Source organism: Theropithecus gelada, chromosome 12, assembly GCF_003255815.1.
Source record: "Theropithecus gelada isolate Dixy chromosome 12, Tgel_1.0, whole genome shotgun sequence".
Taxonomy (NCBI): domain Eukaryota; kingdom Metazoa; phylum Chordata; class Mammalia; order Primates; family Cercopithecidae; genus Theropithecus; species Theropithecus gelada.
Genome location: NC_037680.1, coordinates 54369874 through 54397194, shown reverse-complemented (window position 1 = coordinate 54397194; position 27321 = coordinate 54369874). Strand labels below are relative to the sequence as shown.

The 27321-nt window shown below is 38.0% G+C and overlaps 1 protein-coding gene and 1 pseudogene across 2 annotated transcripts in view; both read left to right on the top strand.

Annotated features, from left to right (window-relative positions):
• Positions 1-27321, top strand: part of PDE11A (phosphodiesterase 11A) — a 501616-nt gene that overhangs the window by 107480 nt on the left and 366815 nt on the right. The window lies entirely within an intron of this gene.
• LOC112636629 lies at positions 3013-4666 on the top strand (annotated as a pseudogene).

The window sequence follows — 27321 nt, the reverse complement described above, 5'->3', positions numbered from 1 at the left end:
CAGACAGGACTCTGGCACATCTAGGAGGAAAAATTTAGGGGGTAAGGAGAGCTCGGTGCATTCTGATATTAGGGACTGATACATCCATAGCTCTTAATGCTGGCAGGACTTGAAATAGTATTTTAGTTAAGCCACTTCTAAAAGTGCAAAATGACAAAGAACTATCTTATAAACTCTTCTCTGATTTGTTTAGGACTTGGACAGGAGAGAACGATTTGCAATTGTAGATTAGAAGTAAATTTGTTGGCAGGCAAAATTTTTATTAAAGAACTAGAATGGGATGTGGTGAATTCTTATTTACTGGAGATTTCAAATTAAGACAGATAACGGTCTTCTTTGAATAACTAGGTTAGTGTTATTTGAATAAAATAGCAAGATTGCTTTTCTTTTCATCTTAGAATGCTGAAATACTTGAATCTGAATTTTTAAAAATTAAATTCCTTTATGATAAAAAGTAAAATTTAGTAGAATCCAAGTATATTTGTCTATCTTTGAATTGGGTGTCTCTGCCTTTCTTGGATTTTCTTTTCCTTTTCTTTGGTGATAAGATTATTTCCTAATTTTAAAAGTAATATGAGCTTATTATAGAAAATTTGAAAAATACAAAAAAAGGAAAAATTAGTATCACCCATAATCCTAACTTTCAGAGATAATACTGTTAAATTCTTGGTTTATTTACTTATATTTATTTATTTTTACCTACAAATAAAGGTGTGTTTTAAAAATTTGCATAAAGTAATATATACAGTATTTTAGCATGCTTTAAGTAATTCTTCAAAGATATAATTTACATGTTTGCATTATTTTCCACCATGTAATTATACAATAGTTTATTTAATCATTTTATTTCTTAACATTTAGGTTGTTTCAAAAATCACATTCTTACATAATTACAAATAATATCTTTACAAATAAGTCTTAGACTATGTCTTAGAATAGCCATTAGGTTGATCTATTAAATTGCTGAAGTTAGAAATCATTAAAAAATAATAACGGCTTTGTACATACACAACTATGTGGTAGATAGTTTAATATTTTCATTTTCCTCGATTTTGTGCTTTCCTGACAAAATATTTTAAAATTTATGGTTGTTTATTATATTTTCCTCAACTGAGGATGAAAAGAAGGTGAGGATTAGTCTAATTTTAGCATTTTTCTTGCTTTAAAAAGTTGTGCCTCAAATCAGAATTTGCAAATAACATTTAATTTAATTGCACTGAGTGATAAAGTGAGGTGTTCCAGTGTGAATTACCCTGCAGCCTACTTAGAGCATTTTTCTGTGTATAGCAAAATTGATGGAGTATGCTGATTAAATGAAGCCACATCATATTTCTTGTTGGAGAATTTCAAATATAATGTAACTGTGATATACTTTGTAGTTTCTATTTTTAACAATATGTGGTGATTTTAAAAATCTACTTGGATATTTATTTTTTCCCTTTCTTCTTTTCTGAATTGAAGGTAGAAATGAAACCATTTTTTGGTTATTTCCCATTATTTCCTTTTATTTCTCCCACGTGTGCCCTGGATAATATCCTGGCTAGATAAGAGTGTAGGTTATTTTCACTGGCAGATTCTGATTCCACTGCCAATCAACAGAAGAGCATTTCCCCCACCCCTTTCATATTCTGCACACTCTACTTAGAAATGAGAAAAAGTCTCAAAGGTAGGCAAGACTATATTACCAAAGCAGGCAGCAAGGTCCCCCAAGGGAGGGCTCAAGCTGAAGTGAGAGTGTGTTAAGAGGGGGAGAAAGTAATGAGTGGTTTTGAAAAATGAGGTTATGTAAGTTAGAGCTACCCAGAGATGCTTCGAAGGTCTGTTAGACACAGTTCTTGAAAGGGGGTTTAAATAAAACTAAAATATAATAGCAAATTCTCTCACTGAAGAGAATTTAAAATGATACCTCACAAGAATTAATTGACACCATCAGAAGGCTGGAACGGGTTTTAACCATCCAAAAAGTGTGCTTGGTGTTTTGGAAGAATTGCTCTCCATAGCATATAATAAGTGGCTGTGGGAAATCAATACCTTTTATTTAAAGGTGCCTCCCAATGTTTAATAGCATTGGGTAGCATCACAGTGTCTGGGCAGTTTGAACTCCATCCTCAGTGCTTGGTTATTTGGTATACTTCATTTACAAAAAAACCTATCCATATCTGTCTTCTTTCTTTCTCTTAAAAAAGTTTCTGATTAATTTTGCAAAGCTGTAATACCGATATCAATTTTGTTTGTCCTAATGTCTCAGTGATACTTGTGATGTAGTGTAACTGAAATTTGTTATAAGTGTTCCACTTTCTATTTCCAAACCTGGAGTGAGGCATCAGAATAAGTCTTCAGTTATTCTCCCTTGTCATGAAGACAGAGAACCACGATCCTTGGATGAACCTATAAATGCCCCTTGCTTCTTTTCAGAGGTTAAATTTATTTTTAAATCTCAGCTTAACACTTTGACATGATTCCCATCATGTTTAGAACAGTCACAGGACATGGTGGGCGTTTTGCTGTTCTTATTCTTTTAACCTCTGAAACAGGGTGGCAGGAATATTGTCTCCATGAGACTGAAAATATATTTTGCACTAGATCTAGAGTGCCTATTAAGATTTGATCCTGGGCCGGGCACGGTGGCTCAAGCCTGTAATCCCAGCACTTTGGGAGGCCGAGACGGGCGGATCACGAGGTCAGAAGATCGAGACCATACTGGCTAATACGGTGAAACCCCGTCTCTACTAAAAAATGCAAAAAAACTAGCCGGGCGAGGTGGCGGGCGCCTGTAGTCCCAGCTACTCGGGAGGCTGAGGCAGGAGAATGGCGTAAGCCCGGGAGGCGGAGCTTGCAGTGAGCTGAGATCCGGCCATTGCGCTCCAGCCTGGGTGACAGAGCGAGACTCCGTCTCAAAAAAAAAAAAAAAAAAAAAAAAAAAAGATTTGATCCTGATGCTGTGGCTTGTTGCTATGGATGTTTCCATTGTTTTACACTTTAAAGAACCATCCAGTTGGGTGTAATAGTGCAGGTAGTGGGCTTGGAGAAGTTCCGAGGTGGTGGTGGCGCCGGCAAGGACAAGGATAGCGGGAGCAGGCCCTGGGCTTGTTGCTCACCTTGCCGATGGTAGAGGAGCTTTATGGCAACTATGGCATCATGGCTGATGCCACAGAACAAGTAGGCCAGTGTAAAGATGCCTGTCAAGTGATACTGGATGGTGTGAAAGGTGGTACTAAGGAAAAACGATTAGCAGCTCAATTTATTCTGAAATTCTTTAAGCATTTTCCAGAATTGGCTGATTCTGCTAATAGTTAGACCTCTGTGAGGATGAAGATGTATCTATTCGATGTCAAGCAATTAAAGAACTGCCTCAATTTGCCACTGGAGAAAATCTTCCTTGAGTGGCAGATATACTAATGCAACTTTTGGAGACAGATGACTCTGCAGAATTTAACCTAGTGAACAATGCCCTGTTAAGTATATTTAAGATGGATGGAAAAGGGACTTTAGTTTCGTTGTTCAGCCAAATACTTCAAGGAGAGGACATTGTTAGAGAACGAGCAATTAAGTTCCTTTCTACAAAACTTAGGACTTTACCAGATGAAGTCATAACAAAGGAAGTGGAAGAGCTTCTACTAACTGAATCCAAACCAGTCCTAGAAGATGTGACTGATGAAGAATTTTCTCTATTCATGAAATACTGCCTGGGTTAAAAAGCTTACAGACAGTAAATGGAAGACAGCAACTTGTAGAATTGGTGGCCGAACAGGCCAACCTAGAACAGACCTCCAATCCTTCTGATCCTGACTGTGTGGACAGGCTCTCACAGTGCACTCGGCAGGCAGTACCCTTCTCTAAAACTGTCCATTCCATAAGGTTTGTGACATATTTCTGTGAGCAGGTTCTCCCTAGCCTTGGTATCTTAACTATCCCAGTGGAAGGTCTTGATATACAGTTGGAGGTATTGAAATTGTTGGTGGAGATGAGTTCATTTTGTGGTGACATGGAAAAACTGGAAACAAATTTAAGGAAACGATTTGATAAGTTATTGGAATACATGCCCCTCCCTTCAGAAGAACCAGAAAATGGAGAGAATGCTGGTGATGAAGAGCCCAAGCTACGGTTCAGTTATGTGGAATGTTTGTTGTACAGTTTTCACCAGTTGGGCCGAAAACTTCAGATTTCTTAACAGCCAAACTGAATGCAGAAAAACCCAAAGATTTCAAAATCAGGCTGCAATACTTTGCACAAGGCCTGCAAGTTTATATTAGACAACTTCGCTTAGCTCTCCAGGGTAAAACGGGTGAGAACAAAAGAGAACAGAAAACAGAAGAGAACTAGATTAAAGTTGTTGCATTGAAAGCAACAAACAATATCAATGTTTTGATCAAGGATCTCTTCCACATTCCTCCTTCCTGTAAGAGCACAGTAACACTGTCCTGGAAACCTGTATGAAAGGTTGAGATTGGGCAAAAGAGAGCCAGTGGATATGCAACTTCAGGTTCACCACCCAAGAAATCTTCAGCAGTACAAAAAAGAGATGCCAGGCAGATTTATAATCCTCCCAGTGAGAAATTTAGCAGCAATTTGGGCAACTTTAATTATGAGAGGAGCCTTCAGGGAAAGTAGAAGTGGCCAAGGTTGGGGCACATGAGGAAATCGTAGTCATGGAAGACTCTACTGAATAAGATGTCAGCATTCTTCAGCATAGTCATGAACTTAATATACTTCAATCCTACTACTTATTGGATTGCCAGGGATGCCCCCTTAAACAGACTGCTGCCTTCAGCTAAAATCTTAATGTTCTTTATACTTTGTATGTATCATCTACTTTTGTAACAGACCATGGTTGTGTCCAAGGCAAAACCACAGTGATCTTTTTGGATGCTTTGTCTGCAATATTGACTTGTTTTTGCAACATCATTATTCAGACTTCAAATTGTGAATCTTACTTTTAAACATCTTGATAATTTGTTGTTGATAGCTGTTCATTCTAAAATGTAGTGAAATTCAGTCTAGTTCTGCTGATAAAGATTATCGGTTTTGAAAAGTTACTGATTTTCCTCTTCCCTCTGTCTTAGTTTTTGCCCAATATATAGAGAAGAGTAACTGTAAATCTTAACGTTTTGTTTTTATTGTTTAGTAAAGCTGCTAGGCAGTGGTACAACATTCCTACCTAGTGTCATAAGAGCACATAGCTTTCTTAAAATGTAGGAATGACATTACATTTTTAGGAGAAAGTAAGTTGCTTTGCACTGCTTACTTAACTCTTTTCCATATATTGTGATACAAACTTTTGAATATGGAATCTTACTATTTGAATAGAAATGTGTATGTGTAAGATACATAAATACATAAGCATATATGTGTGTGCATATGTGTGTGTATATATACATATATACACATATACATATATACACATATACATATATACATATATACACATATGTGTATATATACATATATACATATATACACATGTGTATATACATATATATACATATAACCATGGCTACCCAGAAAAAGTGACTTGATAACATGTGTATATATACATACATACATACACATATGTGTGTACATGCATACACACATACACATATGTGTATATATACATATACACATGTGTGTATATACACACAGATACATATATACATATGTGTGTGTATATACGTATATACATATATACACATATGTGTGTATATACGTATCACACATATGTGTGTATATACACATATTATATACATATATACACATATGTGTGTATATACACATATATACATATATACACATATGTGTGTATATACACATATATTATATACATATATACACATATGTGTGTATATATATGCTGTGAAACTTGACTACACAACATAAATCACTTTTTTAAATTCCAGGAATGGGTAGTCTGACACGGTGATTATCTTTTTGAGGCTGAATCTGTTATTAACTTGTTATTTAGGTTTTTACTTCCAGTAGCAAAGGATTCTAAGTCAGTTGCACTTATGTGATTATTGTTATTTAAAACTAAAAATAAAGGCTGTATTTTCTTTTTTTTTTTTCTTTTTCTTTTTTTTTTTTTTTTGAGACAGAGTTGCACTCTTGTTGCCCAGGCTGGAGTGCAATAGCGAGATCTCGGCTCACTGCGACCTCCACCTCCCAGGTTCAAGTGATTCTCCTGCCTCTGCCTTCCAAGTAGCTGGGATTATGGGCACCCATCACCACACCCAGCTAATTTTTGTATTTTTAGTAGAGATGGGATTTCACCATGTTGGCCAGGCTGGTTTCAAACTCCTAACCTCAAGCAATCCACCCGCTTTAGCCTCCCAAAGTGCTGGGATTACAGGCGTGAGCCACTGTGCCCAGCTAGGCTACATTTTCAAAGACAAATTGGAGATTGCTATTGGTGAAATACAGCCAAAATACTGAATCTGATGTAATATAGGTTTTGACAGGAAGAGATAGTATAATTTAGAATTTGGAGATTTAATAACCATGGCTACCCAGAAAAAGTGACTTGATAACATGGTACCAATAAGTAAGGGATGCTCTCAGTTTGCTTTTGCCATTTTCAAGATTTTAACTTCCCGGGTTATCAGTCAAAATTATTGTATAAGTCAGCCAATATAATTTTTAGCTTAAAACAGTGGATGGGGGGGTTTGTGAAGTGTTTAACGTCATAGACACTTTTAGTAGCATAGAGCCTTTGTTCTGCATTTGAATGTTTAGTATATTTTTGTTTTACAGTTAATCTTCCCTCCGCAAGTTTGCTATTCAAATCAAATGCTTGAATAACATTTCTAGTAGTCTGATGTATTTTTTAAGGAATAGTTTGTGATTCCAAAGCAGGTATCTTCATTACCATTACCTCTACACTGCAGAAGAAGCAAAACTCCTTTGTTAGATTTACTGCACACGTTTATGAGGAAAATAGTTCTGAAAGGCTAGAATGATACAAGTGAGCAAAAGTTGGTCAGCTTGGCTATGAAGTGGTGGCAATAATCTCTAAACATTCTAAAAGACTATGAGTTGAACCTAAACTCGCTTGGAATCTGAACAGACAAAGGAGTATAAAATTGCCATTTGAAAACTGACCTGCTAATCTGGACCTCAGAGATAGATCAGCCAGTGGCCCAAACCCATTTCAAGTACAGAAATTGTATTGAGACTACAGCTAAATAAATTTAAACATTAAGTATAATTTTTCCACTTTTCTTCTTTATAAGCATATTTGTAAACTCAAAGCTGAGCAGAGGTAACTTTACTCTCTCAAGTCTGATACTGAGTTGACTGTTCCCTTACCCCTCACTCTTCCCCTTATCTTTCCTAAGGCAATAGTGCACAACTTCAGTTATTTTTGCTTCTGAATTTGGATGAAAAACTTAATACGTGGATTTTTTTTTCTTTTTCAAGACACCTGTTTATCACCTTGTTTAAATGTAAATGTCTCCTTATGCTTTTGAAATAAATTTCTTTTTGTAATTAAAAAAAGACCCATCCAGTTAAAACAACAAAACTATACAAATGATGGCAAACTTCTGATCAGCAGCATGGATTTCTTAAGTAAAAGAAAATGGGAAACCAAACTGCTTCTTACGTTCTTGTCTTCAAATGGTTACCAAGGGGAAGATTATGCACAGATCATTGGGTCAAGTAAGGGTTATTGTTCCCTCAGCAATGCACATTGTAATAAGTCATTCTCCTTCTTGAAATTACATCTTCACTAGGATCAGTATATAAAACACAGTTCTATTTGTGCTGGAAGTACAAGGTCACAGCCATTCACCTGGAAGGTGATCCTTCATAATTATCCCTGGGAAAAAAAAACTTGGAAAAATACTCTGCTCTTCATGGTTCAGTGATGTAAAATGTTTGTGTCATGCTCATTATGGACATTAAAGGCAGGGAGCTTATCCAACACACAGACCTGTGGGTCTGGTGCTGTGTTTATAAAGACAGTCAACTGGAAGATGGTAGCATACATGCCATGTATACAGCTTTTTATGTTTACTCTTTTAGAAGCTGGTGGAAATATCAATCATTATAACATCAAAATTTACATTTGCAGGCCAGGTGCAGTGGCTCACACCTGTAATCCCAACACTTTGGGAGGCAGAGTTAAGTGGATCACTTGAGCTCAGGAGTTTGAGACCAGCCCGCCCAACATAGTGAAATCCCGTGTCTGCTAAAAATACAAAAATTAGTCAGATGTGGTGGTGGGTGCCTGTAGTCCCAGCTACTCGGCAGGCTGAGGCAGGAGAATCGCTCAGGAAGGGGGAGGTTGCAGTGAGCTGAGATTGCGCCACTGCACTCCAGTTTGGGCAACAGAATGAGACTCTGCCTCAAAAAAAAAAAAAAAAAAAAATTTACATTTGTGGAGTCTAATCTTCACACATATATTAAGTCATATAATTCTCTCAATATTCTTATGAGGTAGATAAGAATTGTTAATTTTTTTCTTTATAGATGAGGTAACTGCAGTCTGTCTTGTCTAGCAAGAAGTTAATAGTGGAGCTGGAAAGTCATTGTTCTTTCCTCTCCTTTTTCCTAGCTTGTCATTTTTCATAAACAGTGCGTTGACTATTCCTACTACTTAGGAAGAGGGGAGCTCAAAGTAAAGAGTACCCCCATTTGATGAATTGTAAAAATGATGTCATTCAATATGTCAGAATGTACAGACAATCAATAGGAAATGTAATTCTGTTGGAAGATTATATCAATGAAGTCACAGATAATCAGGTTGCACGTTGAGTTTGTTAAAGACATATTGGCTGCACAAGCCTTATTTTATCAATCCTTACAGAAAAATTTTAAGAACCATGCACACTGAATGTATGAAAATCATAGAAAGCAAGGGGATTTTTAAAAATTACTTTATTCAAACTCTCATGTTAGAGCTAAACTTTTTTTTTTTTAAATAAAAGAAGAAAAATAAAGAGGTTTCAAGATTTTAAATTATTTGCTCCAGATTGCACAATTAGACAACCACACAGCTGAGAGTTGAATCTGTGTCTTCAAATGCTACTGTCCCCTAGCCTTACTCTCTACCATGCAGATGCTTGGCTGCCTGTGGACAGAGAGTCAGATGACACTGGTGGTTCTACTCAGCTCTGTATGTCCTTGGTGAGCAAAACCACAATGGTAGCCCCATTTTATGAGGAGGAAAATTCTGGTTGAGAAGTGCCCCTAGAAACAAGAGTCAGTAGTGTAACTTAAGTCTCAAGTGCTTCCTTGCCTGTTTTCTCACAGATAGTAGAGTGTACCATGTTTCTGCTTGCGGAGAATCATCTATATATTTCAGCCATGAGAGTTAAGAATTAAGAAAAAAGGAGAAAAAAAAGAATATCTGTTTTCCAACTATCATTGAAGTAAAGTATATATTGTCATGTTCTTTGACAATCGATCATGTTGGAATCAAGTCAAAATGCTAAGGGGTGCGGTTTTAGGCAGTCATTGTTCTGACTTTGTTAAGGCTGATATTTGGATAGATCAGTGTTCTATTATGTCAAACTGAGGGATCTTTAAAAATTGTTATGTAAATCAAAAGCATGCTTAGCTGAAGTATCTTGAAAGAGTGCTTTAGCTACTTAATTATCTTCTGATGACCATTGATCTCTGGCCAAATCATTGACACAATGGGTTTAAGAATAAAGAGAACCATTGGACTAAAAGTTTATGCAGAATGTACTCTTAACCATCAGACATAGAAACATTAGTGGAAATGGATTAAGAATAGGTAGGAGACAGATACTTACTGAAGAGGCAAATAGCATGAATGGTAGAAATATTTTAGTAACTTCTGTTTACTATCTATATACATAGAACATTTTGATTCAAGTGTTATCTTGTTCCACACTTAACCACCATCTGATTTCTGAGCAATTTTTTATTTTCCACTGTATTAATTTATATACTGTTTGAAAGCTTTGTTAAACTTTGGTCTTGTATTACTTTTATTTCTGAGGTGAATCCTATTTGGTGGTAATGTATTATTTTGATATAATGCTGGGTTCAGTTAGCACTTAATATGAATAATGAAATTGATCTGTAGATTTTTTGGTACTATTTTTATCTCTACTGTCTTCATTAAGATTATGTTAGATGTATCATTTTAGAATTAGGAAAAAAGCAGTAATATATTATTTAGTCTTTTATAATTAGGAAACCTCTAAGGGGGTATCAGGTACTCCCCCAAAGCATTATTATAAATGAGTTTTACTATAAGGGTAAATGTGTTATTTAGAGAACAATTAGAAATTTAATTAGGGTCTCTGGTAGGACTGGAGCTGAGAATAAGAGATTGTATTATGGCCCAAATCTCTTCCCCTCAATATGTACCCAATTAAAAAGAAACCTCAGAAAACTTATTGGAAGAAGATAATGGGCTTTATATAGATGTTTTGCAGCACTTAAAAACTCATGCCATCATAAAAATCTGGAAGAATTCTATCCTGACCAGCCATGAAAAAGTTGTTTGATGTGACTTTCTATAATTTGCTTATGAAAAGAGTATATATATTTTCATTTCCAAATGTAAGATATATTATTATTATTATTATTATTGTTATCATCATTTTTTGAGATGGAGTCTCACTCTGTTGCCCAGGCTGGAGTGCAGTGGCGTGGTCTCGGCTCACTGCAACCTCTGCCTCCTGGGTTTAAGTGATACTCCTACCTCAGCCTCCCGAGTAGCTGGGATTGCAGGCACCCGCCACCACGCCTGGCTAATTTTGTGTATTTTTAGTAGAGAAGGGGTTTCACCATGTTGGCAAGGCTGGTCTCAAACTCCTTACCTCATTATCCACCTGCCTCGGCCTCCCAAAGTGCTGGGATTACAGGCATGAGCCACTGTGCCTGGCCCGATATATTATATTTTACTTTTTTGAGAAAAGAGTCTTACTGTGTCGCCCAGGCTGGAGTGCAGTGGCACAATCTTGGCTCACTGCAACCTCTGCCTCCCAGGTTCAAGCGATTCTCCTGCCTCAGCCTCTCAATCCCGAGTAGCTGGGATTACAGGTGTACACCACCAGACCCAGCTAATTTTTGTATTTTTAGTAGAGATGGTGGTTCTACCATGTTGGCCAGGCTAATCTCAAACTCCCAATCTCAAGTAATCTACCCATGCTGGCCTCCGAAAGTGCTAGGATTACAGGCATGAGTCACTGTGCCCAGCCAAGATATATTTTAAATACGTTTCCTTTATTTTATTTATTTATTTAAGATGGAGTCTCACTCTGTTGCCCTGGCTGGAGTGCAGTGGCATGATCTCAGCTCACCACAGCCTCCGCCTCCTGGGTTCAAGCGATTCTCCTGCCTCAGCCTCCTGAGTAGCTGGGACTACAGGTGCGCACCACCATGCCCAGCTAATTTTTGTATTTTTAGTAGAGATGGGGTTTCACTATGTTGGCCAGGCTGGTCTCGAACTCCTGACCTTGTGATCTGTCCACCTCCACCTCCCAAAGTGCTAGGATTACAGGCGTGAGCCACCACAACCCGCCTTTCTTTTTTTTTTTTTTGAGACAGAGTCGCTCTGTTGCCCAGGCTGGAGTGCAATGTTGTGATCTTGGCTCACTGCAACCTCTGCTTCCTGTGTTCAAGCAATTCTCCTGGCTCAGCCTCCTAAGTAGCTGGGATTATGGGCTCACACCACCACACCCGGCTAATTTTTGTAATTTTAGTAGAGATGGGGTTTCACCATGTTGTTCAGGCTGATCTTGAACTCCGGAGCTTGTGATCCGCCCGCCTCAGCCTCCCAAAGTACTGGGATTACAGGTGTGAGCCACCGTGCCTGCCCTTAAATACTTTTTGAAACTTTCCCACACCCCCACCCCCTGCCACAGATACTTGTAACTGAAAAATTACTGCTGTAAATTTTGAAAGTAAAAATCGTTAAGTTCTGTTATCGATCAACCACATTATTAAAAGGCAAAAATAAGTGAGTGTTAAAATTGTAACATTAAAGCAGGAACCACAAAGTCTGATATGCAGAAAATTCCATATACAAGTGAATTTTCATCAACTAGGCAGTTATCTGATGGAAACAATTTATGTTTCCTTCTGAAAAGAGTACATGGTTACTAATCATGTAACTTGTACTAGGTGAATCCTTACTCTACCTCTATCCTTACCTATCCCCGTTGGTGCTGGGACGAGTCTTGTCAAAGGAAAAAGTATGTTGGTTCTGCATATTATTATTATTTAAAGAAACTGAAACTGTAGTGAGTGGTGTGAATTTTAGGTTGGATTCAAATGTCACATAGTCAATTCTCTTTCTCTTTCCCCCTTTTCTCCCTTCATTTCCATCTTGTTTCTTAAAGGATTTGAGGCATGTGATGGAAAATATTGGAATATGAATAAACTTTCATGGCCAGATAATGTGATAAGCTAGGAATTCTTAAGGAGTTTTTTGATTTTTGGTTTTTATTTATTTTTTTCAATGCTAGGATGTGATGGTAATTTCCGACTACTTTTTGTCTTGACCAAAATGTGTCATTGATCCACTCTTTCTGGCATGAGGTGAGGTTGGAGGATTCTGGTGGACTCCTGGTATTTAGATAAATGCTCCTAACCTCAGGTTGAAGGAATTTCAGATGAGGAGCAGTGACTAACTGAGCATGTACTTCTTGATTCCTGCCAACCAGAAAAGCTATTCTCTCTCAAAATTGGGACATTCATTAACTGCGGTGAAGATCCTTGCTAACACATAAGTATAACTATTAGGATTGCATCCCCAGTGGGTAGTGAGTAGAGTCATTTCCCCACTGTGTCAATGGCATCAATCCCTAGTTTGTGCATAAAGGAATTCACAGAAAAAATATCCTCTGTTTGACAGGAGAAATGAGCATTCATTTCCTTTCTTATTTGTAGCTTGCCTCTGAGTATGATAGAAAGATTTGGCTCTAGGCAGAGTATTCTTTCTGGACTTTGTTCATACTGTGCTATGATTAATAGCTTTTCATCATAACCACATCCAGAATTGATATTGCTTTAGGAAACAGCATTCCACATCTCTAGTGAATTGCTTATCTTTCTTGAAAAGGAGTAGATTGATCATATTGTCACTCTTGTGTATTTTCTGATGTAATGAGGGGACTAAGGCTATCAATTGCTTTAGACTGTATGATGGTATTGAAGACCACTTAACAGAATGCTGAGTAATACAACTGAATCAGAGTCATCTCACCAAAAAGTTGAGCGTGTGTATGTAGAGCTTTGAACACAGTTAGCAGGCAAGCCTATTTTGCCATCCTTTCTGAGATATAATACCGAAATTTTGTAGACAGAAGTGATACATTTTTATGTACAGATAACACACATATCTTGATGCATCTAGAAACCCTGATTAGTTTTGAGCAAAGTCAAAATAACGGGACTACAGAAGACCTCACAAAGGTTTCAGAGGACTCAGTTTCAATGCACATTTCTTGCTGCCTGTATACCTGTCATATGACCAGGCTTTCCACAGCTGCTCTCAGTGGCCCTCAGCTTGGCTCATCCTTTTGACTTCCAACATCAATTCATGTCTTATTCCCAGTGCCACATACAGTGAAGAGAAGATGACTGCCACATGAGAATAGAGTTAGACAATTCAGACACTCTGGCAGGACTGGCTACATAATTTATAGAGCCCAGTGCAAAACGAAAAGGCTGGGACCCTTGTTCAAAAATTAAGAATTTAAGCCTGAGACAGTAGGACTTTGAATCAAGCACAGGACTCTTCTAAGCATGGGGCCCCTTGTGACTACACAGGTTGCATGCCTATGAAGCCTGCTTTTTTAGTCTGGAAATAATGAAGGTAGAGAGGAATTTGCTTTACATCTATGCAATTTGGAAAGCAGTAATAGAATGCATGAATTTTGTTTACAGTGTCTTAGAATATTAAAGCTAGGGAAACCACTGAAGTTTCTAGGTGGGTGGTGATAGCATGTGCTCCTTTACAGCATAGCAGGAACAGACTCTTTCTTTGAGAAGTCACACAAGGTAGATTGAAGAGTTCCTTATTTGTATTGGCCACAGAGTTGGGTTGAACCATGGAAGCATCAAGAGGTGACTGTGAAGACCAAACCTGGGCATGGGTGACATTATTGAACTCCTGGTCTCAGGATAATCATAGAAGGCTCAAAGTAAATGTTGTGTGTATTGATCCAGGCCTGGGTTGGTTTCATCAGTTAGAGCTTTAGAGTGAAGATTCTCACAAAACTTAGAAGAGACGAGAAGACACTGCTGCACAAGATTTGGTGTGTGGCAATGGTGGTACTCAGTGACTTCTCACACTTAATTCACTAGAAATTGTGTTTATAGTCTCTCTTCTTTCTGACTTTAATTTTACATAGCTGGTCAGTTTTTAATGCACGGACTGTGACAGTGGGGAGGAAAGACTTAACAAAGACTTCTTTGAAGGAATGTTCTAGAGCCATTGAAAAGCTAATAAAATAATATTGCCTGGTTCTTTTTTCATCATAACACAAAATATTAAGCAAAAAATAAAAACATAATAAATGATAAACATTAAAACACAACTGAGAAATTTCTTCATTCTTTAAAGTTCTTTAAGAAGAGTTGACCTCGTTTTTTTAATGCAGTAGTCATGCATAGAATATTTGTTTCTGAACAAAATAATTCTAGAGACAGCAGCCTATTTTCTACTCATCTTGCAGTTTAATAAAACATTTATTTCTGATGAGAAAAGATACTCCTGCAGGGATGTGAAAGTGTGGAGTGGCTCACTGTGGTAGAGACTTTCATTTACATCATCTTCTTTATTATATGTAACTACCCAATTTGGTATGTATCATTATCCCCACTTTGAGCTAAGAAAAATGTGGTTCAAAGTTAAACATTTCAATAAGAACATTCCTCAGAACAGTGATTGTGTAAGGTATCAATTAATAGTTGTATGGTATCATACAACTATCATACACAATTAATAATTGTGTAAGGTATCAATTAATAGTTCTATGATAATTGAATGGTTGGAAAAATACTTGATTTTAGCAAACATTAGGGAAGATTAGGAAACTTGGAATATGTAATTGACGTTCTTGGAGTATGTAATTGAGGCCTTTGGTTCTTTACCCTTTTCCCTCTTCTTCCCCTTAAGGGTTAGAAAGTCCTCTGGCTCTCGATTCTCACAGTAAGAAAAGCTGCCCTCAGAAAGCAGCAAAGAAAATGGTATCAGCTGTAGCACTGCAAGCTGGTGGGGGACATATTTGGGAGACATGGTCTTCATGGAATCATTGCAGTTTTGCTATTTAAGTAGATATCAATTGGTTAATCTATCTCTGTTTGCAAAAACACATTGAAGGATGTAGTTGCAGCAAAGTTTGTTGAAAAATACTGGACACTAAGTATTATATTAACATTTTATGGTAGCTTTTTTGTATGTGCTGAACACCATTCTAAGCACTCTACATGCACTATCTCATTTAATCTTAATCATCTAGTGAGAGCTATACCATTATTATCTCCATTTTTTTTTTTTTTGAGATGGAGTCTCACTAAGTCACCCAGGTGCAGTGACACGATCTCAGCTTACTACAATCTCTGCCTCCCGTGTTCAAGCAATTCTCCTGCTTCAGCCTCCTGAGTTGCTGGGATTACAGGTGCATGCCACAACACCCGGCTAATTTTTTGTATTTTTAGTAGAGACGGGGTTTTACCATGTTGGTCAGGCTGGTCTTGAACTCCTGATCTCGTGATCTGCCGGCCTCGGCCTCCCAAAGTGCTGGGATTATAGGTGTGAGCCACCGTGCCCAGCCCTATTATCACCATTCTTAAGGAGACAAAATCAAGGACCAGAGGGTAAAACACATGAGTAGTAAGTGGTGGAATATGGACTGAAACCAGCTCCTTAATCACTGTGGATATTGTGTCTAAGAGGAAGAACACAGAACATTCATGAAACGTGTCCATAGTGGGCAGAGCAGGCACACAGGGACTGTGAAAAGGCTCTGACCCTGCTGCTGCAGATGCTTCTGTTTATCCTTGGCTCTCTAGTTTCATGGCTCCTGAAGGCTGACTCTGCGGCAGGAGAGAAGACAAAACTGAGAATGGGGAAGGGATTCAAGGATGGATTAGCCTGGTGGTAGGATCTGGAATCCCCACTTTCCTGAAGGTCTCCAGGTAGAAGATGATAACAGGTGTGTTTTACCTGTGTGTTCCCCCGACCTTACAGGGTCATGGTAATTTAGTGCTATCACCATTTATTCTTTGCAGTGTTTGTAGTTGCATACAATGGGGTGGGGTTAATCTTTTTTTTTTTTTTTTTTGATACAGAGTCTCACTCTTTCCCCCAGCCTGGAGTGCAGTGGCTGGATCTCTCGGCTCACTGCAAGCTCCACCTCCTGGGTTCATGCCATTCTCCTGCCTCAGCCTCCTGAGTAGCTGGGACTACAGGCACCCACCACCACGCCCCGCTAATTTTGTTTTTGTATTTTCAGTAGAGACGGTGTTTCACCATGTTAGCTAAGATGGTCTCGATCTCCTGACCTCGTGATCCACCCGCCTTGGCCTCCCAAAGTGCTGGGATTACAGGCGTGAGCCACCATGCCCGGCCAGGGTGGGGTTAATCTTACTCTACTTTTGGACAAAAAAGGACTCAGAAAGTGAGCAAAAGGACCCTTTTTGCCTTGTTTCCTTGCTGCTTAAAATAGTTTGATAGCTTCCTATTTGAGAGAACTTATTCTAGATAAAGGGGTTTTGGTTAAAGATCACTTTGGCTCATGTTTTTTAGGGCAATTCCACCCTTCTCCAACATAATGTGTAAGCTTTAAAGAAGCAAATGCAAGCACTTGTGCATTGTTCTGCTCTTCACGTAGCAATTTGTAAAACTCTTGCAATCCCACTTTTTGTCTTTGTACTGTATCAATTCTTAAAACTTTAAAGTTCAACAGCAGAAATCTCATATTTTACAGATTAAGAGACTGAAGCAGATAGAAGAGACTTGTTCAGTGAGATACACAGTGCAAAGTTTGGATGAAAATCAGTGTTTCTTAACATTGAGTTCAGAATTCTTCCATTGCCTCCGTGCCACTGATTAATGGATTAATGAATTTCTCTAAATATGGAGGCTGAATGCCCAAAATGCCATTGCAAGTGAGAAGAGAATATTATCCCTTACTGATTTTTTTGTTGTTTCAATGAGTCCCCTGAAGATGAAAAGAACCTCTGTTATGCCTGTGTTCCTTGCCTTGTGTAATTTTAGTTCAAATCACAGCAACGCACAGATTAAATGAAATAGCTGGAGGTAAGTTGTGTCAATCCTTCAATAAGGTATGGTACTATTAAAATTCAGAACTCTAAATGATCACTTTTCAAGAAAGCTTTACTATGTATCTACGTTATTAATTTCAGTTACCAACTCTATTTGGCGTGTAGACATTTTAGTAGAGTTGTTAAAGAGAAAAAAGCACTGTATTAACTATAATCACCTGGAGTGATAATAGTCACAGCACAGTGATTATCAGAAGCAATTGAGGACCATTACTGGAAAAATCAAATATGTGCCTGATTTCTGTTGTATCAAATGCCAGTTGATTTATTGGTCCATTAGAGCAACTGGAATCTGTTTCAGAAAAGTGTTTATTTGTACAAGTCGGAGGTACCTTAGAGAAGTTGGAAAGTTCTCAGTAAGAGTTATTGAATTTCTACTTTATGAACTGCTGGGTGGTATAATAGCAACTACATAGAGACACAGAATGTCTGGGTAACTTGCCAAAGAGCATAAAGCCAGTCAGCTTTGGAGCCAGGTAGACCTCAGGCACTGTGGCTATTAACCACAATGCTTCAATCTCTGCTGTACAAGGCGAGCTGGGAACTTTGGTAGAAGGTATTCTTGAATTCAAAACTTAGCTCTGCTACTTAGTAGTGTGTAAACTTGGTAAATTAACTTATACCTCTGTTCACTTTATTAAAAGAGAGAGCATTAGTTCTAATCTCATGGGGGTTTTCTTGGTGAAGTTTATGTATATAATGCTATCTACTGTACTTATCACAATATCTGGCATCTAATGAGAACTTAATATGCGTAGCTTTTATTTTATTAATATTATTTTTATAACCATGGAGAAGTTAAAAATTAGCAGATACATTATATATCCCAAGGAAGTCTTGATTTAATTGGGAACTGAAACATATAATTAGGTGCGAATTAATCGAGAATAAAAACATAAAGAATAAAATCCCATAATTTGAAAATGCTCCAAGGAGGCACTTGTATAACCTATGTTTTCTTTCTTTCTGGAGTTGTTTTCATGCAATTAAAAGTATATGTATGCCATTCACCCCTGTCTTCAGCAATATGGTATGGTTTCATGAGAAAGTTATTCATTCTATATTTTTAGTATATGGTCTAAGTTTTCCATTTACCCTGTTGCTACAATCTGTTTACAAGAGCAAGCAATTTCGTGCAGTTTGCTATGCATCACTTTTAGCTCTTTCCTTAGGCACCAGTCTAAAATCAGGATAGCATTAAGCCACTTTCAAATTATAGTGGTCTTTTCCATTCATGGCCACATTTCAAATTTTTATATAAACCACTTCGCTTCCCAAGCTGTCCAACAATTGCACACCAAGAGACAATAATTTTGGTATTGATTGATAGCTGCTAAGGAGAAAAAATTTCATAGAAGGAAATATGAGCACCAATGCATTAAAGAGAAGATATATTGCTAATTTATTTTATTAATTGGTGCTACTCTGGGAGTCTGTTTTGTCATGCACTTCTGATAAGAGCTTCTAATCAGCTTCAGAACTCTTTATCTAGAAGGTCACTTTCCTAAGCTGTCAAAGTCAGTTGCCTTGCTTAGTTGACTGAAACAATCAGATTACACAGACTTGATGACTAAACTTTTTTATGTTATGGCTATACCTAGTGAACTAATAATTCTTAGTTTTCTGTCTATCTTGCAGTTCAGTGATAAATTCATTAGTGCCATGTATTTCAAAATAAAAAATAATAAGAAACCCAGAACATATGAAAAAGTTTCCTTTAGTCCACCAAATAGCAAAACTCTCACACATTTATGTTTATTTTTTGAGTAATTAATCTATCACAGTAAGTGGCTTCTTACGTTTGGTAGATGGCCTAGAGTGTGTTTTTGATTATAGCTGCTTTCTTTTCATTTATGTAATCTTTCTTTATCTTTATTCTGCATTGCAGCCTCAGACTTCTCCAGTTTTCTCAAAGCTACTTGGACTGGCTCACTTTTTAGAGTAGATGTTGATTAAAATGTGCATCAATAGCCCATTGCTTATAGTGCCACCGTGTGGTCTTCATCCATCACTGCTGCCCACTTAACAAGCACTGCCGGTCCTCAGTGGGGCCAAATCTAAAATTAAGTTTCTTTAAGAAGTGCATCCCTAGCACGTGTAATTATTTGTTTTTAGACCACTATTGTAGAAAATCAGAGTAAAGACAAATTACAAAGTGATAAATGACTATTATTGAGGACAAATTAGAAATAGCAACTAACCATCTCTAAATTATTTAATACTGTCAGAGGAAAAATATGTTTGCTTTATGAAGTCTGGATTTATAGTTAAATTTTTCATGATTTTTTTCTTGAGACAGGATCTCACTCTGTAGCCCATGCTGGAGTATAATGGCGCCATCTCGGCTCACTGCAAACTCCCCCAGGTTCAAGTGATTCTTCTGCCTCAGCCACCCAAGTAACTGGAATTACAGGTGTGTGCCACCCCGTCTGGCTAATTTTTGTATTTTTAGAGAGATGGGGTTTCACTATGTTGACCAGACTTGTCTCGAACTCCTGGCCTCAAGTGATCCATCTGCCTGCCTTGGCTTCCCAAAGTACTGGAATTACAGGTGTGAGCTACCACATCTGGCCTTGTTTTTATAGTGTAACAAGAGGCTGGTACATTTGAATTCTTTTTTTGGCTATCAAGAAACTACATTTTGCTAGCAGTTTTTAGAAGGCAAGAAATTAGGTGCCTTAAATGTCATCTTGTTAAATTGTGAAATATTTAATCCATTCCTCCTCATTTTGGTTCTTCTTCTGCCTTCACATTGGCATATGAATCTTTCTTCTCTGCCACACGATTCTGCCATAGGAGGTCATTAAGGCATTTGAATGAATCAATATAGCCCTAAAAACCCTAAAAAACCTAAAACCACCAAGGTGTTGTATCCCCTACTGGCGTGCATTCTGTCCTCAGAGAGTCCTATTTTTATTTCCTTTGCTAACTAATTTGAAGTCTTTTTTAGGTTGTACCCATGATTGCAATGTTAGAATATTAAGCCTTCATAGTGTGTTGCAATTTGGGGCAAAATATATATCATTTTGTAAAACATATGAAGAAATAGAGATTAATGTGTAGTGTTTGGGCATTATTTTGCATGGTGAGAGTGGGGTTACGATCAGGGTGACGGCAGAGAAAACTGGCCAATAAAAATAACAAAAGCTGGCCGGGTGCGGTGGCTCACGCCTGTAATCCCAGCACTTTGGGAGGCCAAGGCGGGCAAATCACGAGGTCAGGAGATCGAGACCATCCTGGCTAACATGGTGAAACCCTGTCTCTACTAAAAATACAAAAAATTAGCTGGGTGTGGTGGCGGGCGCCTGTAGTCCCAGCTACTCAGGAGGCTGAGGCAGGAAAATGGCGTGAACCCGGGGGGCAGAGCTTGCAGTGAGCCGAGATCGGGCCGCTGCACTTCAGCCTGGGCAATAGAGAGAGACTCCATCTCAATTAAAAAAAAAAAAAAAATTGCTTATATTACTCACTAAAGACATTTAAGGAGAAAAAAAGAAATTAGCTGAAAAGAATTCATCTTGATTAGTAAGTATGTAATTTATATTTATTGAAGTTCCATTGAAGAGCATTCTCTTCCATTCGTGATTAGTACAATTGAAGTTGTTAGACGATTAACACACCATTCAAAGTAAGGATACGTGCCCTTTCTCTGTGTGGTATATACTTTTGCAGGCCTAGTTGCAAAGGCCTGTGCCAGTTTTCTTTGTCTCAAGACCAGGAATCTGTAGAATGGCAAAGAAGTCAATATCCTGCCATTCCAGATTCAGCTAAAAGCATGAAGGATACTCATTAAGTTCATACCTATGTCATTACATTGAAAAGACTGAGTACTCCTTCCTTTAAAAAGAAAATAAACAGTAAATGAATCACTAGAGAAGGATATTCTACAATTTTGAAGTACTTCATGTACTAATGTCTCTCCTACAGAATATTTCTAGCAAGATAATTTCATAAATAATTGTTATAGGGTGAGTTGTGTTCCTCCCACACCCCTGCAAAAGATAAGTTGAAGTACTAACCCCAGTTCTTCAGAATGTGATTTTATTTGGAAAGAGGGTCTTTACAGAGGTAATCAAGTCAAAATGAGGTCATTAGGGTAGACCCTAATCCAATATGACTGGTGTCCTTTCAAAGGAGTCAATATGGACAGACGGACCAATATCCACAGAGGGAAGACTCTGTGAAGAGATGCAGGGAGAATGCCATGTGAAGACTGGATTTATGCTGCCATAAACCAAAAAATGCCTGGGGATACCAAAACCTGAAGACAGCAAGGAAAGATCTTTCCTTTACAGTCTCAAAGGGAGCAGGACCCTTCTGACACCTTGATTTTAGACTTCTAGCCTCTCTAACTGTGAGACAATACATTTCAGTTGTTCTAAGCCATCCAATTTGTGGCACTTTGTTATAGCAGCCCTAGGAAACTAATACAGTAAATACTGGACTAGTACTTTCTGCCGTGCCCTGTGATGAGCACTTGAGAAAAATTGTCTTATTTACATCTAGCACCAACCTCTGGAAGTCTATTATTATCTTCCCAAGATACTAACAGATGAAGATAACTAGCTTACTGAGGTTAAGTAATTTTCCCAAGATCACATAGCTATTAAGTGAAGGAGCTGGGATTTGAACTGAGATTGGTTTAACTCTAGCTTCTGTTGTGTGTGTGTGTGTGTATCTAGTTCTCACCGGATTAAGGTCACAGCCACTTTCACACCACCCTCATATCTCATTGAGAACCACTCACCTCTATTTAGAGGAGAATTACTCTTGAAATTCACTGACAACCCCACCTTTCATGTTCCAGGGCACAAGTAAGACTCTTCATTTCTCTGACAATAAAATGTTGGAAATATTCTCTTGACTCTTTATAATTCGAAATTTATAACCTTATTGGCCTTTTCCCCCACACCTCTCAATTTATTTCTGCTTTTTTCCATCATCCAAATCAATGTAGTTTAATATGTGCAACAGAGTGAAAAATCTACATGGAGTCAATTTTCTGCTTCAAAAGAATTTCTTTTAAAAAATCCAACCAATGTCTTCATAGAAAAACTAAATAAATCTGCATTGAACTGTGTAGATGTCAGAGATACTGAACCTGGGCTAAAACTTAAAACCCAAAATTGTATCAGTGAGAATAAACCCATCATTCTGAAAGCAGCTGTCCTCCAAAGGTCAGAATAAGTGGCATATTTTTACTAATTCTTATTTCTGTGTTACAGTTTGACTCCATTCACTGATCAAAAAAACTGAGAAATAAGTTTAATTTCTAACAATGCCACAGGTTGATGCAGTTAAAAAAGGAATTACAGTTAGACCAATAGTTACACAATACAGACAGTTGATTGGACATTTGTCGCAGGATATAAAAGCTAAAGCTATCAAATTAGATTTCTATTAACTCATCAGAGATAGAATTGGGAATATCAGGGTAGACTTGATTTATAATGCCTAAAATTTCTCCATATCTGGTATTCTTAACTCGTTGGTCCACCTTAAAGCAGTAGGTTTGAAACTTTTTTGACTGTGACCCATAGTCATGGCAGTCAGGGGAGGAGTTTCAAGAAGGAGGGCTATCACCACTGTCAACTGCTGTCGGAGAGTTACTAGTGATCGTCTGGGGATGTCCATTCACACTTGAGAAATAAAGCTGTAGGAGAAATCCAAGTCCCTGGATTCCATAGAATTGATTCGCTGCATAGCAGGAAAATCCTACCTCTTTGTAGGTGTTCCATATTTCAACAAACATTGCTGTATAGACAAACCACCAAGGCCTTAGGCAACTCACAAGACAGCATCTATGCATCCTGAACCTTGAGTTGGCTATCTCATAGCAATACAAAAATAATTACCAACCATCTATGGCATATTTCATTTTCATTTTCTTTTTATATTGGTCACCCCCAACACAAAGTTCATAAAGTTCATAAAGTGAAGAAGTCACTAGTTTTATATGTCAACCTAAAATAACAACAGAGACAGACTTTCCAAAAGAGTTTATTCAGGAATAGCAAGGGATTGCAATCCTGCTGTGGTGAACCATGGACACATCCAGAGGGGCTGGGGAAAGGGGGAAGCTTTTACACATAAAAAGGAGAAATTAATGTAAGCCATTTTGAAACAAAGGCCATTGGTTACAGGGACTTGTTGCAGGGGTTGGCATTAGCTCATTGGTGGAGGTAGCTGTTTTTGGACAAATGTCCTTGTGCAAGAAGCTTATCTGGAATGCTGTGCTTTTGAGGAGTTCCTGGCATCATTTCTGTCATAGGCATACATGCAGCAAGTTCTTTTGATAAGTCCTGTTACAGGGATATGTGCATGAGGACTCTTTCTTCATGGCCTCCTGGCTCCATTTTCTTAGGGTTTGACACAAGTGACTCTATTTTGGTATTGAAAATTTCTACATATATATGTGGAGATTAGAACATATAAGGGTTAAGTGACTTGCTCAGGGCCCCACACTAGTTAATGGTTGTCCTGTCAGGCTAGCAAGGCTCAAAAGTCCTCAGCAATTCTCCTGCCTAAAGCTGAAAGAATCCGTTTTAGGCAGTTTTTACAAAGCCATGAGCTTCATACTGCTACCTTAGCTGACTAAACTAATACTCAACTAAACTGAACTAAAATAACTGAGTAAAACACAGATCTGTCCTGAGTTGAAGAATGCCAAATAGAGACATTCTTTACTGGTTGGTCATCGAAAATCAGACCACATTTACATATATAACTAAAATAGTCACAAAACAACACTTATCCTTACTAAGTGCAATACACTGATTTTTTTTTTAACTTTCTTTCGTTTACAAAAATATACTGTACAAGACTTAATTTCATAGCCCATTTGAACTTAGAGGTATCCTTGAGTATTCTGAGTCACAGCCACATATATTTAGTGGGCTGTCAGATCTTGCCTGCTGTGCCACGGAACTCCTAAGCTGCCTTCTCCACTCTGGCCCTATCTCATTAAGCTTTCCCCATCTCTCATCAGAGCTGTTATAATAGGCACACGTTCCCTTTTCTCAGAGTAGCAGATCCAAAGCTTTTCTTCCCCATGTAAGTGCCTACCAACCTCTACCCTAGTCCCATTCATTTGGTAACTGGCTCATTGGTTACAGAGAAGGGCATCTGGTAGGAGTCCTTACCTTTGAACTTACCGGTTGGGATGCTTGTCCTAACTTCTTAGACTGTGTCCCACTGATGTCCCTTCTTCTGTCTAGGGTCAACTCCTCCTCATATATATAGGACCTTTTGCCCATAGCTTTTTTTTCTTTCAGCTTTTTCTTCTCCTCTAACTCATTCCCCCTTGCTAACCTCTCCCCTATCATAAAACATCCTTTTTGCAATTCTACCATTCTTTTCACATCTCTTTCTCTTTGCTTTCCTTGAAAGATAAAAATCTTGAGAGAGGATTTTACACCTGATGTGGCCATTCCATCCATTTTCATTTATTCTTTACTCTAGTTTAATTTGGCTTTCTCTCCACCACTTCACTGGATGCTTCACTGAGGTTGAGTATTACCTGTCAGACAAATCCCAGGGTGTATTTTGAGTCATTAGCTCCTCTTGGTCTTAGAGCAGTAACTGAGACTCTTTGAAATCTCTCTGGCCTTCTCTCACTGTTCTTTTCCTGTCTCTCGGACCATTCTTTCTCAAACTCCTCTTTCCTGCATGCCCTTCAGTGTCAGGGTTCTTTATGTAATCCTCTTCTACAAATGGTCTGCATTTTTTAAGTGGTCTTTTTCCTTTTCATGACATTATCTACCACTTTTACCTTGACATTTCTAAATCTCTCTTTGTAGCTCTTCTCACCTATTATACAAACCTAGCTTGATGGATTTAGCTTTTATATCCTACTGCTGGTATCACTTTCGTCTAAGTGAGGAAGACAAACAAGAAAGTGATACATATTACTTACTTTCTTATGAGACTCTATTGGTGTCTAGATGACTCTATTTCTAGTTCTTATTATGCCCAGAAGTCCACAATGGAAAGTCACTACTGGATTGTCACATTATGCCTTTTATAACTGCCTTTTTTTTTTCTTTCTGAATTACTTAGAGGTTGCTATTTTCTAGAATTTTCTTTTTGAATTGTCTAGGTATTCCCACCAGCTCTGTAATACATTGAATGACTGGTATTATTGTCCCTTTTCTGCTATTATATTAATGGGCAGGAAGAGAAATACCTTGGTGACCTTACATAACGGGACTTATTATAAATATCAGCCTCCTCCTCCATCCTCTCTCTCTTCCTCTTCCTTCCCCCATCTCCTTCTCTCTGTCTAGACAGTGGATGACCAGTCAATAAAGGATGTCCCTATTTGGCATTCTTCAACTTGGAACAGCTCTATGTTTTAGTCAGTTATTTCAGTTTAGTTTAGTAGTAGTTTAGTCAGCTAAGGTAGCAGGATGACGTTCCATGGCTTTGTGAAAAGCTGCCTAAAACTGAAAGTATCTGTGAAAGTAGGATAATTGCTAGGGACTCTTGAGCCTTCCTAGCCTGACAGGACAGCCCATTAACTAGCTGTGGGGACCTGAGCAAGTCAGTTAGTCCTCATGAGTTCTAATATCCATATATGTAAACTACTGACTTCTCCTTCCTACTTCATGAGTAGTTTGTATGGGAGAAAATCAATATGAAAAGAAAAGGAAAAGTAAATATGCTGTAGGTGGCTGGTAACTATTTTTGTATTGCTATGAAATAGCCGGCTCAAGGTTCACATGCATAGCTGCTGTCTTGTGAGTTGCCTACGGCCTTGCTAATGGGTGGTTTTTCTATACAGCAATGTTTGTTGGAACATGAAGAGGTAGGGTTTACTTGTTATGCAGCTTCTTAATCCTATAGAATCCAGGGACTTGTATCTCTCTCACAGCTTTATTACTCAAGTGTGAATGGATATCCCCAGATGACTATTTTAATCAAACAATGGTAACTACATTTGCTTCAATAAATAATGATCCCCAGATATCAAGTTATCATGGTCATCCTTTTAATCTCTCTGAAGCAGTTGACGGTGCTGATAGCCCTCCTTCCTGGAACTCCTCCCCTGACTGCCATGACTCCATGCTGTAAGACTCTGGTCCACTGCCTGCCTCAGTCTTCCCCTGTTGTATCTCCCATGGTTCACTTCTTTTACCTTCTTTTATCTTGAAGTGGTGGTGTCTCCAAAGTTGCTCTCTTCTGCTTTCCCTTCTGTTCTACACTCTTTCCCTTGGGAGTCTCATTAGTGTACATGATTTCAGCTAACACTTTTATGCTAAACCTAGGTCACTAGACTTATTTGACTTTTGAAGCTCCAAGGCTCCACAGGTCATTTCTGTTTGGATCTTCTGCTGGCTTCTCAAATGCTACATACCCTGAATCAAACTCACTAACTTCCTCTGCTTGTGCCCTGAGTTTCATCATCCTCTTGAGTTTTCTGTGTTGGTCAGTTTTTCAACTACTTGGCTAGAGGCATTGGCATCATCCTTGATTCTGCCCCTCCCTCTAATCTCATGCCTATATGTAACTAATCAGATAGAGTCAAAGTCTATCGATGTGACCTAGAAATGACTCTTGGATCTATAAACTTTAAAAATGAGAGTTTATATTTCTACATTCTTCATTCTTGCTCTCTCTATGGACTACTATTGCTAGAATTATATTTTTACAGTCCTAATGCGAACGTGTCAGTTTAAATATTTGACAGCTCTCTATTGCTTCTAGCATAAAACCAAAACTTTTTAACATGGTGTTTGAATGGTTTCAGGATTGAGTCTCAACTACTTCTCGAGTCTCTAGACAAATTGCGCATATGTTTCAAGCTTGATTTACGTTGGAATTTTTGCCATTTATGGTACTCGAAATGCATATTCCCGGCTCATTATCTTTGCTTATTCAATTCCTTTAGTCCAGAATTCATTGAAAGTCACTAATGTTCATTAAAGTTCCCCATATAATACCGTTCAATAAATGTTTCTTGGATTAAAATGTCATTAATAACTTCCCTTCTGAGCATAAATGTGAAAGCAGAGGTCAATTTTTTTTCAACATTGTATGTCCAGTAATTAGCAGAATGCCAAATGCATAGTAGAT